Genomic DNA, 14555 nt, shown 5'->3' on the forward strand with positions numbered 1-14555 from the left:
GTAAAAGTGAAGGCTTCTGCATCCAAAATCTCCAAAAATATGTGCAGTGGTCTCAGGACAGGGAAGAGTTCAAAAAGGATTTTGAAAATCAAGTAAGAGAAGTGGAGGAAAAATTAGGAAGAGAAATGAGAGGAGTGCAAGAAAATCATGAAAAGTGAGTCAACAACTTGCTAAAGGAGACCCAAAAAAATGCTGAAGAAAATACCACCTTTAAAAATAGCCTAACTCAATTGGCAAAAAAGGACCAAAGAGCCAATGAGGACAAGAATGGCTTAAAAAAGCATTTAATAAAGCAACTGGAAAAGGACGTTCAAAAGCTCAATGAAGAAAATAGTTCTTTAAAACTTAGAGTGGAGCAGATGGAAGCTAATGACTTCATGAGAAACCAAGAAATTACAAAACAAAACCAAAAGATTGAGAAAATTGAAGACAATGTGAAATATCTCATTGGAAAAGCAACTGACATGGAAAATGGATCCAGGAGAAACAATTTAAAACTTATGGGACTGTAGAGAACCTTGAGGGGTTTGAAAGAGCCCCTTATCAAGAGTTCCCCTCCTCCAAGGGAGAGTAGCTGACTTGAGAAGTTAAGTGATATATTATTCTCAGGTGCATGTCCTTGAATTTGGGTGTTGAAGTTCCAGGAATCAGGGCTCCTGCTATACAAGATAACATTCCGATAAAGAGGCCTCGAGGCCTCCCTTTCTACTTTTCACAATCTGTTCTGCTTCATGCCTCAATTACTACCCTTATGGTTTTTTACTATTTAAGCACCCCGACCCCCTAATTTATTGGCTCAGTATGTCCAGAATAAACTCAGCTTGTTCAGACTGCTGTGTCCCACCTGTCTTTTCACCCTCACTCTGTGAGCCCGTAACCACCCCAGACCTGCTGGACTGTGTTGGCAGCAGCATGGGACTACCTGAAAGCCATGATCAATAAAAGAGTATAGACATCAACTTTCATGAAATTATCAAGGAAAACTGCCCTGATATTCTAGAACCAGAGGGTAAAATAAATATTGAAAGAATCCACAGATCACTTCCTGAAAGAGATCCAAAAAGAAAAAATTCCTAGGAATATTGTAGCCAAATTCAACAATTCCCAGGTCAAGGAGAAAATATTGCAAGCATTTAGAAAGAAACAACTGGAGTATTGTGGAAATACAATCAGGACAACATAAGATCTAGCAGCTTCTACATTAAGGGATCGAGGGTTTAGAATATGATATTTCAGAAGGCAAAGAAACTAGGATTAAAATCAAGGATCACCTACCCATCAAAGCTGAGTGTAATACTTCAGGGTAAAAACTGGTCATTCAATGAAGTAGAGAATTTTCAAGTAATCTTGATGAAATACCAGAGATGAATAGAAGATTTGACTTTCAAACACAAGAATCAAGAGAAGCATGAAAAAGTAAACAGGAAAGAGAAATCATAAGGGACTTACCAAATTCCTAGGTGGAAAGATAATATCTATAACTCTTGAAACATTTCTCGGTATTTGGATAGCTAGAGAGTTTATACATGCATACACACACATAGACACACAGACACACTATATACATATATATGTGTGTGTATGTATATATGTACATATATATGCATATATTATATATACATGTATGTGTAGACAGAAAGAGAGAGAGAGACAGAGAGACAGAGAGACAGAGAGAGAGGGCACAGGATGAGTTGAATAGGAAGGGATGATATCTAAAAAAATAAAATTCAGGGGTGAGAGAGGAATATATTGGGAAAAATGAAGAGGGGCAAATTATCTCTCATAAAAGAGGCAAGAAAAAGGTTTTTTCAATGGAGGGGAAAAGAGGGGAGGTAAGAAGGAAAAAGTGAAGCTTACTCTCATCACATTTGGCTTAAGGAGGTATTAACATGCACACTCAATTTGATATGAAAAACTATCTTACCCTACAGGAAAGTAGGGGAGAAGGGGTTAAGTAGAGTGGGAGATGATAGAAAGGAGAGCAAATGGTAGGAGGGAGTAATTAAAAGCAAACACTTTTGTGGAGAGACAGATCAAAAGAGAGAATAGAATAAATGGGGGGCAGGATAGGATAGAGGGAAATATAGTTATTCGTACACAACATGACTATTATGGAAGTCTTTTGCAAAACTACACATATACAGCCTATATTGAATTGCCTGGCTTTTCAGTGGTGTTGGGTGGGAAGGGAAAAAAGGAGAGAAGTTGGAATTCAAAGTTTTAGGATCAAATGTTGAGAATTGTTTTTGCATTCAACTTGGAAATAAGAAATGCAGGTAATGGGGTATAGAAATCTATCTTGCCCTACAAGAAAAGGGAGAAGATGGGGATAAGAGAAGGGAAGGATGTGGTAGAAGGGAATGCAGATTAGGGGAAGGGGTAATCTGAATGCATGTGTTTTGGGGTGGAGGAAGGGGAGAGATGGGGAGAAAATTTGGAATTCACAATTTTGTGACAATCAATGTTGAAAATTAAAAATAAATAAATAAATATAAAAAATAACTTCAGATAATATAAAGCACTTGGAAATCTACTCACTAAGACACATAGAAACTATATGAACAAAATTGCCAAATATATTCTTCACACAAAGATGACTCTAAACAGCAGAAGAAATATTAATTGTTTATGGGTATACAGAACCAGTGTAATAAAAAATGACAATTCTACCTAAAAATACAAAAAAGGAACATAAAAGAAATAAAATGGTACATGAAAACAATTTGTTCCAATGTCTTTGAAAGTGTCTTTGAGGCACTTAGAGCTCTGTAAGATACTGAAGATGTTCAGGTCACCCATTGTATTCCTGACCATAATCACTCATCTTGATTTTTGTCTTGTCACTGAATTTTGATGACTGTAAGAAAGATTGAGGCTAATACTTTTGTACATCTCTACCTCATTTAAAACCAATACATGTGCAAGTCAAGACAGCACCCCAATACATCACTGATCCTCTTCAAAAAATAAAGGATGAACAACAATGCATTCAATGAAATTAGCTTACATTGTTTTAATTTCTATTCTAGTGACATTCAGATGTCGATATCTATCTATCTACATATATATATGTATTCCATTAACTATTCCACTCTAGTGGAATAAGACAGAACTTAGGTAGGGTGCCATAAAGTCAAAAAAGAGATCTTGGCAGTCGGTGGTCTACTTCAAGGTATTTAGAATTGACAAGGGCTAGCAAGCAGGGCAGGGAAAATAGAGAAACAAAGAGACAGGGACAGAGAGAGAGTGTTCAGCACCACATTAAGGAATAAGTAGCAGACAGCCAGGAATGAGACAAATAAGACCAATTTTCTTTTTTAAAAGTTTCTCTAGGGCTGATTTAATTGTGTCATACTCTAGCCAACTTAGCTATTCCCTTCTATATTTTAATATGTTAACATCATGAAGTTGATAGAATCTTTCTTTGATGGTTTTTATTTTTTCTTTTATATGGGATAGCCATGCGTAATTGCACCAATTTATTATTATTTAATTTCATAAATCACCTCCTTTAGACTTTATTTATATTTTTTCTATTTATAACCTTGAACTGGTTGAGAAAACATTTAAATCCAGCTCTACGGAGTTAGGAAATTCTCAAGGTAAGCCCATTGTTTAACTGCCTTGTCCCTATCCAAGACTTGTTTTTGAGCTAACAGTCAGATATATCTCTTGGTTTAATTCCAGATCTGCTCTGTCTGATCACCTCCCACTCTCCCCAAGTAATAATTTGATCAGGACTAGCACCATAAATTAATCCTCTTTGTCAGGGATGATGAATTAGAACAGAAAGCAGACAGGTAGCAGAACACTTCATAGAAAAGGAGAGTTGATCACAAAACACTGAAAATATAACAGCTCATTATTTTGTGACTGCTGAGATCCCAAAGGAGGTCTTTTTTAGATAACAAAAAGGAATTCCAATTAATCAACACTTTCTCCTTGGCTCTGATCATAAGGAAGGAAGTCTAAAGGAGCAAGTCACCCAAACTAGAATCAGTGCTCATTACAGTAGGTATATACTCCATGATATTATTTCTACAGATGATAATTCTCATAGTCTTTCTGAATGTAAGCACTAGTGAAAAAATCAAATTGGGATGAATGACACCAGCCTCTCTGCGTGTCCCTCTAAAGATGGAAAATTTTTAGCTCCTCTTGATGACTACATCTTTCTCCTGCCTTCCACCTAACTCTACAAGAACCAATCCTTATCACTTGCTCACAGGCTCTAATACTTTCTCTCTAAAATATTTAATGCTCTGCATTTTGGGAATTCTTGTACCTTCAAGGAGGTTTCTGTTTAGCTTTCTTCAATATTCAATTCAAGTTACTCCATGAAATCTTCCTTGATTTCCCAAATCACTTGTACCTATTTTGTACATTTCTCCATATGTACACATTTTTACATCTGATGGAATGCAAGCTCCCTAATAAGAAGGACAGTTTAACTTTTATATTTGGATCCCCATAACCTAGCATGAATCCTTGAGCATAGTAGGTACTTAATAAATGATTGTTGATTGAATGATTCTAGCTCTTTTTCTGTGGTAGAAACTTTTGTGTTGTCCACAAAACAGTTTATTTGGAAATGACTTTTACATCAGTAATGAATCTTTCCCCGTCTGTTGAAAATTGTCATTTTCATTGCTAAGTTTATTCTGTTCTTGCCATGTTCAGCATATTTCCACTCTCTTTTTGAAAAATGGTACTATATTTTTACACTAATATTATTTGTAGCTAAAGTTTTGATGTCTCTTGATTCTCACTCCTGAATCATATTCCACCATTTTTTCTATTACACTAAAGTTATAAAGGACTAAGATCTAATTTTAACTTATTTAGAAGATCTTACAATACTCTTTTCAGAACTTCCCTTCTTCATCATTCCTTGCAATAGACAATTGTTTATAACCTATATAGTGCAAAAGTTTTTTCAGTGCCCAAACTATAGTACCTGAACATTCAGATTATGTTGCTCAAAACTAAGACTAATAAATATTGGACTTAGGCCTACACGAGAGGAGTACACTGACTGCTAATTTAGCCTACCTTATATTCTTCTTTTTTCATGTCTGTAAGAGGTAACATATGTAAAGTGCCTTGTAGACTTTAAGTACTAATTGTTTCTATCATCCTTGTCATCATCAACTCTAAACTCAACAGTTTGTTATTTTTTTTAAATAAATAAGACTGCTTTCCATCTAGAAGTCAAACTAGAAGGACATAATTTTAATGTGGGATTCTCAATCAGACTCTTGTTCCCTGGGTGTGATTGTTGTGTGAACTAGAAGGTCTATCAGCTTATCCTTATCAGGGACAGTTCTTAGTCACTATTCCCTTAAAGACTTAGATGAATTTCTTTGGCTGGCCCTAAAGAGACAAGGCTAGACAATTACAGCAGGGAACAATGTTCGGTTGATAAGTTCTCAAACCAGAAAAGCAATGCACATTGAGCATTGTATTAATGGCACCCAAAAAGCTCTGGCACCTATGTGTCCAGCAAAGACTTCACTCCCAGTAAGAGAGAAAGCAAGTCTAGTGAAACAAAGTAAGCACAAAGAAGTTGGACTAGTAAGACATGTGCAATGATATTTCAGAAAGGGCATCTGAAATCTAATTTGTATCTACATATTCCCCATGTCTAGGATACTCATGCATGTTTCATTTACCCATCCATATTGCACAGATTTTGGGAAGAAGGTGACCCATATTCATTAGGGGGAAATATTCTACTAAAAATCTCTGGCTTCAACTTCCAACTCTGGGACCATGTGAAGATACCAACTGCAAGTCAACATGATCAGGATGGTCTCTAAAAAGAATAGTCTTCTGGCAGTAAGCCAATAAGAAGAAGTAGTGGATTTACTTAAAAACTACACTCTAAATGCTAGTGAAAATGAGGAAGACAATGATGGAGAGAGGACATATCAAAAGCTCCTGTGGATCATTGATGGCCTGAATGGAAGGAACATATAGAGATTAGCTGAGCTCTCAGAGGCCAGTCTGAAGGTGTCAGAGTTCAGTGTCAGCACTGAAGGGACAGGGGAGAAACTGGAACTCTCAGAGCTACCATCACCCATCAAGTCTTCCTCATTGCTGGGCACTCTGAAGAAACAACTGAAGAAGGTCAAAAATAAGAAGACTGTGGAGTTACTCCTTAGCAGAGAGGAGAATGAATGAATCCATAGGTAATCTGTCTGCAACACAACTTCCCTAGGCATAGACAAGTGGGACACAGTAGTCTTGAAGAACCAGAGGGCAGCACAGTTAGTCTTTCCTCCAGAGCAGGAGGGAGTACTAGATGCCCCTACCAATGATATGTTTGGTGCCTGGAAGTAAAGAACTTCCCTGGAACAGATAATTTTTAGCCTCCTCCACAAGGAAAATCAGCCTCTGACCAATTCTTTATTGATACCAGTGGGGAAGCCCTCCCTGAAAGTCATGAACTTGGAGGAGGCCAAGCAGTACCAAGCAGAGCTCCAAAAAGACTGAACCCTGCAGTCCTACAATGAGGCCAGGTTTTGGAGAGAGAAGAAAATTCAAAAACCAAAAGTTTCCCAAATTGCTAAAGAAAAGAAAGGCCAATAGTGTTTTCAAGCAGTGACATCCTACCATGGCCTTAGAAGAGGTGAAGAAAAAAAACAAAATAGAAAATGCCTTGCTAGATGAAAGGCAAGAGAGAGCATAGACCATGGATCACCTAGAGACTCTGGGCATGGAAGAAGTTAGCCAAGAAGAGAAACAGTTTTGGCCTAGAGTGGAAAGGCAGATACAGCAGCAGCAGCAGCAGCATAGTTAGACTGAGGTAAGGAGTTCTCCTGAAATGAAATGGGAGCTGATGACTGATCTGTACACTATCATCAATGTGAAGACCCACAAGACAAATTCCTCTTTATCAGTCCTCACCACTGTAGAGAAGGAGGACTGTGATGAAGAGGTAATCCAAAAGCAGATAATAAAGGAGACCTCCACTGGGCACATGCCATTGCCAACTTCCATAAGGTGATGTGCAAAGCTGAGAAAATAAGCAAATCGAAAGATATTGACCAGAGCCTGCCAGGCTGAGAACATTGAGGGAGTCCAGCCCTAGAGATCAGTGACAGGAAGAGATTCCAGTTTCTCATCAAAGTCCCTTAAGTTACTCCAAGGAAAGACAAAGACTTGTTAAATGTGGTTATGTAATGATAATTATAAGAGTTAAAGATCTTCCTCACTCATTAATGAGCCTATTCATTAATAGAAGTTTGATTAGGGGAGATTTCTTTTATAGGAAAGCCCACACGTTTTGTTAAATTCTAATGAGGCACTGGTTCTCAAGAGTTGTGATGCCCTCTGACTCTTAAAAGTGTATAAATACTCTGAGGTGAGGTTTTACTTTGGGGCTTACTGATTGGAAGTATTTGTTTGGCCAGATGAGACTCTGGGCAGTCACTAAGGAGCCCCCCAACTTGGAAAACCCAGATGTTGATGCTTCTCTCTCTGGTAACTATGTGTTTATGGTCAGACAGTTGGATCTGTCTGTTGATCTGTGATGCATATATTGCTTATGGTCAGATAGTTGGAAGCATTCTCTGTTCATCTTTCTTTCACAGTTTGTATTTTCTCTCAAGTTCATGGTGCTGACTTTTCCCCCTGAATTAAGTGAATGATATATTATATGTGCTTGATTAAGTGACTGTTGAGCCCTCTAAAGATGCTGTCCTTTTAGAAAAAAAAAACAAAATAGATTTTAGAACCTGTAGAGCAGGCCCTCCTCAGTATGTTGAAGTCTGTACTGTCACAGGTCATCAGAGAGAAGGAGAATACCCAAACAGCAACCCACCAGGTGAATGTGCTTCTGTTCCCATTTACCCAGCAGTATCAGTTTGAAGAGACCATCAAGGCATCTGTGGGCACCATATGGAACATGCAGAGTGACTTCTAGAAGCTCGCTGCTCCCTGGGTGGTAACCACACCCAACCACATCATTGAGCCCATAACTTAGAAGGATGTTGAATCATCTAATTCCAACTTGGGCATTCCAACCCTGCAAAGGAAAGGACAATAGCATTTTCACCGAGGAGAAAAGGGCTAAAGAAAGCTCTTTCAGTCCCATTGATTGTCCCAGGAACAGGAAAACTTGATGCTGGGAGACAGTGCCCCAGGTGCTAATGATGACTCCTTCTAGAAATAAGGCAAGCCTTTCATATTAAAGAAAAAAAACAACAAAAAAACAAAAAAACAAGTCTTACCATGCTATGCCATTTGCTCATGATTATTTTCATGGGCTAGATTAAAAGTAAACTCATTACTGAGGATTCATCAGCTCTTGCCTTAGGATGGGATACCACAGGGTACCTTGAACCTCAGGTTGCTATTTGTGAAAACCTCATATATGATAAACAGAGAGAGAGAGAGAGAGAGAGAGAGAGAGAGAGAGAGAGAGAGACAGAGAGAGAGACAGAGAGAGAGACAGAGAGAGAGACAGAGAGAGAGACAGAGAGAGAGAGACAGAGAGAGAGAAGGAGAGAGGGAGAGAGAGAGAGAAGGAGGGAGGGAGAGAGAGGCAAAGAGAGAGAGTGACCAGTAGCAATTATTTTCATGGTGGTCTTTTTGCTTATGATCATCAAAAGCAGTGCATGGTGAGATCACAAGTTACTATAATACTAACATATATAAAATATCAAAATTTCTAACTCCTATGAGTATTAATATTGATATGACTATTTAAAGTGCTCAATAAATGCCAGAAAGAATTTTTAAAAATGTGAATTCAAAGCAATTAAGTAAATATATTTTGAGCTTACTGTGTGCAAGGCCTTGTGCTAAATTTTGAGGAAGATGCAAAGATAGCCAAAAAATAAAAGGAATAAACCAACAAACAAGAAATACAATAATAACAAAAACAACTCAAGCCCTCAGTGACCTTATATTCTTATATTATAGTAAATAAAACATGATGTATAATCTGCTATGTATCTTTGGAAAGTATAAATTAAATGTTATGGAAACAAAAAGGAAAAAATTTCTTCTTCCTTGAAAAATCAAGAAAAGGAAGCACAAGAGCTAGTCCTTGCTGGGTAGTTGGAATTGCAAAAGTTTAAAGTAGCTAAGATATTACAGGAAAGAATTCTAGGTAGAGCGAAAATATAAGTATAGGTATATAGATTAGAGGAGGGAAAATCATAGTTGTTTTAGGGACCTGCCAGTAATTATATGTGGTTACCACTTAGAATGCCTGAAAAAGAATATTGAGAGATGGTAAAATAAATGGAAGGGAGATATGCTATAGGAAAAGATTTAAAACCGCATAATTTCAAAATCTTTAGACCATGTAAAGCAAATTCAAAATATTGGATATAAAATAGAAGACATGACTGACATGCAGAGGTCATCAGATTTTGTTCTAATCAGTACCATCATTTACAATATTTGTTCAAATAGTGTCCCCATATGAACAGCAAACAGAAAGGAAAATGTTTCCAAAAAGTAAACTGATCTGAAAATATTAGCTTTGGAACAGAATATTTCTTAGAAAATTAATAATTCACTGGAACAAATCATCACTGAAAAAGTCTCAGAATATCAGCTAAGTGATTAATCAGATCATCACAGTTATCAATACCTAGGAAACTGCATAGCACTCTACCATTGATATTTAAATAATGGACAAGCAGAATACAAGTCCTTATTAGGAGTTTTTTCATTTTTGTTTTAATTGCTTTTGTTTCATCTTTCATGTAAGCTTCATCATTTTAAGTGTACCTCAGTTTCACTTCTGACTATTAAAACATTAATTCTACAGAGCATTTTAATCTCACATCTTAGAAATAGATTATCCTCCTCATACCATAACACAGTAGATTTAATATTTGTCAAATATTTATATACATGGAATAAATGTTCTTTACTTCCCCCACCCAAAAAAAGAACTAAATCATATCAAATCACTTCAACAAATATGTCAAACCTTGGTAAAATATATAAATAGTAAATAATTTTAAAGTTGTCTCCTTAATATCACTTGTTTTTCCCTCAACTCCATCCCCATTTTGGTTACAATAACTTTCTGGAAATAAAATACATGAAAAATTCCTGTGAGAAATGTTTCCTTAGGAAAAATATTAGCAGCTATTTTTACTAATTTAGATATGAAAAACTAAGTAAGATAAGTGACCAGATTACAAATTCAGTTCAACAAGAACATACTGAGTTTCTACAATATGTATCAGATTTTATTAACTCTTTAAGGGTATTTAGGCTGTCTTCTTTATCTTTTTCCCTTCCTCTAGTGCTAACCCCATAAATGTTTTGTGAATTTAATGATTCATTAAGAACCTTGCTTCTCTTCCTCTCTCCCTCCCTCCTTTCTCTCTCCCTCTCCCTCCTTCTCCCTCTTTTTTTCTTCCCCTCTTCTGTCTTCTATTTCCCTTTCTCTTTACCTCTAAAATATACATTTTTCCTTTTTCAAACTTACTTCTGTACCTGATTCACTTTCTCTTTCTTGTTGCATAATTTATTACTTTCTATATTTTTCCTCTCTTCAAGGGTTTATTTTAATTCCTTTTGTATCTAGATTATCTAGAATGGTTCCATTATTTAAAAAAAAATTAATGGAGAAATAGTTGCTGATTCAACGAAGGCTTCCCTCTCTCCATCATTTAATGATTGATTGTTTTTTATAGTGACTTCTTTAAAGATACTTTAGAAATGCTGCCAACTGGTATTTGACACTAGAAATATTCATATAGTTGTCATTTTTTGAAGAGCAAAGTTTCCTGGGCTAGCAGATGAGATGTACTTATATGAATATTAAAACTACGTCCTTACCTGTTAGAAGGTTTTGCCTTACGTAGATTGAAGTACACATTTAGAGCTTTTAATGGGTCTCCTTAAATATCTGACTAACTCTATTCGTAACTAATGATTGGAAATATCAGAGCTATACTAGACTATTTGTGTCACCATTGCCCCACAGGATAAAATTTCACCTGGGTTAAGCATTTCTGTTTTCAATGACCAAATAATTATTCCCCAGAGAAGAATGGTACTCCTATGCTTGTTTCTGATGTTTTTCTATTGCACACTGTTCAATCAGATGTCTGTCACTGTCTAATCTTATGACCAACGAAGTATTAGCAAAAATATAGTCAATGACAAGGTCATGAGGAACTGGAGAAATTATATGGCTAAGTTCTGATTTTTTAAGCCCCTTCTTTCAATGCTGAATCATGTACCCTCCTTTCTATTCTATACATGATATCTTTAAATTCCATGAGGAAATGGACCATGCTTCATCCTCCACATTTTAATCAATATTTATTGTGATTTCTATACCTATAGTTTTGTTTCTATGATTATTGCTGCTCAGAATCTCTTCCTTTTACAGTTAGTAGGCCAAGAATGTTGCGTGGCAGTCAAATCCCACCTATCACAACTAATTGTTTATGGAGAAACAAAATTAAGCTGAAAGATGCAGTTCGTTTTATAGGCACAGATTATTTTTTAATAGAAAGATACATTCCTGAATGGCCAAGATTTGTACTATAAGCATTCCAAATACAAACATAGACCTAAGCTTTTAAATCTTTTAATGGCAATAACAGCTGTTTGTTTTCTTCAAATTCCTCACTATAACTTCTTTTTTTTCCTCTCATTTGAGAGATTTTATTGGTCAGTGTGAGTAGAAACTTCCCATATCCAAGCACTCTTGAAATTTTGTTTGAGGAAAGAATGGACAAGGTGCTGGTAGATAAATGTGATCCCGGATCTTTGCAGTCATATGGAATTCACTTCCCAATTCAACCCTCCATCCTTAATCTTTCCTAGACTTTCTTTCCTAGACTATTTTTCATATACATGCTAAAACTTTATCTCTGTGTTCTCTCTCTCATCTAATCCATCTGCTGTCTCTCTCCTATCTAACTTGGTATGCACCCGAGCAAAAACTGCAAGATAGAGCCTATCAGAGGAAGGTGAGGTACCTTCCTGTTGGAAATGTTATTTTTGTATTTTGTCCTGCAGCCTTTGACCTACCTGCGTGCTCCTTTCCGATTGGGTAGACTTAACACACCTGGAACAAACAGAGGAAACAAGCAACATCCTGGACAGTAGATTTCATGTGATAAAACAATTTTAAAAAGTGATAATGCATTGCTATTATTATTGAGAAACAGTGTTGATTAGGAGAAGGTTAAGTAAATACCCTTTTGCTTTAAAGGCCATTGATATTCCTAACAAGTTATATGCAAAGTGACTGCTGTAAATAAATTCCCCCCCTCATTGTTTTCCATTACACAAGTGAAGCTGCATGAAAATTAGTGGATTTTAACCTAGAAGGACCTTAGAGATGACATAACACAATGTTTTCATTTGTAGAAGGAGGAAACTGAGAGGCAAGGAATTCAGGTAGCTTTTTCAAAATTTCCCAGGTAGTAATTGAGCCAGTTCACTCATTAAATAATCATAAAGTACACATGTATATTTTGCAAGACTGTGGAAGCAGCAATTTTAGGTGATTAGAGTTACAAAAGAAATTGAAAAATATGATTCTTCCCCTCACAGAACTATAACTTGTTTAGAAAGACAAGAAATGAAAATAAAAAAAAAAAGAGAGAATGCAAGTAAGTTAAAAGAATATCATATAAAGTATGCAAGAGTACTTAGAAAACAAAGCCATGACAGTTACCTCAGACCCTTTACTTTGCCATGGAAGCCATTACCAAAGATAAAGTCAACAGAATACATCTCCTAATTGATGAGGATGGTCTCTGCTACAGTTCTATTAGTGAATCTATTAGTGAAAGATTTAATTAAGTAGTGCACTGTTGTTTATCAAGAAGAAGGTTAAGACCAAATAAAGGTTGTGTACTAAAAATATTGTCCCACTGTTGATTACTGAGTAAAGGTTTGGGTGGTGGGATATGACTCATATATGATATGAATTTCAGAGAAATTGAAAGAATGCATAAAGATATAGAAGGTAGCATAATGGGGACACACAACAAAATTGCTGAATACTAAGAGCAGATTCTTCAAGCTAAACAAACATGAAAAAAAAAATCACCAGGAATATAATGTTTTAGCCAAGATAATGTAGCACCATTCAGACAAGCATGAAACGTTAAAGGAACCAAAAGCTTTTGGGGGAAAATATTACAGCATTTTTATTGTATTAAAGGGAATGCTAAAGATGAACTGAAATTGAGAAGAAAGTAGTTGTGTGTTCTTCTAAGTACCATTCACAGACTTCAGAAAGCACTAAAAATGATGAAAAGCTCTCTATGAGGAGTCTCAAACACTGAAATAGACTAAACAACAGATAAACTCAACTCTCGCTGTTCTGACAATATCTAAATATCTCCATTTTAGCATGCTTTTATTTGGGTAAACTTTTGAAATATATAAAAATACCCTTATCACTGTGAAACTGACTGACTTTTCTTCATCATTTTCTACTGAAGGACATAATTTTGAAATGTCTATCAATTAGATAAAGAAATCATTTTAATGAAGTTAGCCCTTAGGAAGATTATTTTTCTTCTTATCCTTTAAATGTATGAAATATTTATAAAATATTTTCAAACAGATTGTACTTTCATACTTATGTTGGTAATTGATAAAGTGATAAAATTGGAATAGATCAAAGAAGTTTAATTTTATAAACAAGCACTTTAGAATATATGTACATACACATGGAATGAATATGGATGTGTCTGATTTGATGGGACTTCCAGTGTGGAAAATACTTCTTCCCTGGAATCTTGATTTGGTAGATACAATCTAGGAAGTTATCTGAGGTTATGACTTAGGAAATCTTGCACAATTAGTTAAGTGCCAGAGGGAGGCCTTCAACTCAGTTCTTCTGAACTACTAGCTAGTACTAACTAGTAGTTCTGCCATTAAACCAAGATGCTTCTATAGATATGGAAAGCTATACATGGGAAAATAACGAAACAATTTCTAACTTTGAGAAATGAATTGTTGCTCACTTTTAGTTATATCTTATGGAGTATAATAATTAATTTAAAAAACTTGGAAAAGTCAACAAATCAGGCACTTATTGAATATGTATTATGTGTTTTGCACCGTGGCAGGCAATGGTGTTGATAAGAAAAGCAAAGGGCATCCTTAATACCTGACATTTTAGTTGTAAAGACATATAAAATATAAAGAAAGATATAATTATGATAAATTATATATGTAGTTATGACGGATGTGGATGTAGATTTAAATGTAGCTAGAAAATTGGAGGTAATCTCAGAGCAAAGTTACTACCATTGTGGAAGTTAGAGAAAGTTTCATGTAGAAAATACTATTTAAGCTGAGTTTTGAAGGAATCCAGAGAAGCTGGGAGGTGGAGACAAGGAGGGCTATCATTCTAGGAATGGACAAAAGTCAGTGAAATACTCAGAGTGTATTATGGAGTGTATTATTGAATGAGGCCAATGTCACTGTATCTTAGAGATTTCATAATGGTATAAAGAAGAAAGGTAGAAAGGAGCTAGGTTATGATGAGTTTAAAAAGAAATGAAAGAACTATATTTTTGACCCTGGACATAATAGAAAGCTAC

At 35.7% G+C, this 14555-nt stretch overlaps 2 pseudogenes; both read left to right on the forward strand.

The window, feature by feature from the left end:
- The first annotated feature begins 5799 nt into the window (after positions 1 to 5799).
- On the forward strand, positions 5800 to 6607 carry LOC140502432 (U3 small nucleolar RNA-associated protein 14 homolog A-like; annotated as a pseudogene).
- A 9-nt stretch (positions 6608 to 6616) lies between these two features.
- On the forward strand, positions 6617 to 8050 carry LOC140502433 (U3 small nucleolar RNA-associated protein 14 homolog A-like; annotated as a pseudogene).
- Positions 8051 to 14555: the final 6505 nt, after the last annotated feature.

This window comes from Notamacropus eugenii, chromosome 4 (genome assembly GCF_028372415.1).
Source record: "Notamacropus eugenii isolate mMacEug1 chromosome 4, mMacEug1.pri_v2, whole genome shotgun sequence".
NCBI classification, from domain to species: Eukaryota; Metazoa; Chordata; class Mammalia; order Diprotodontia; family Macropodidae; genus Notamacropus; species Notamacropus eugenii.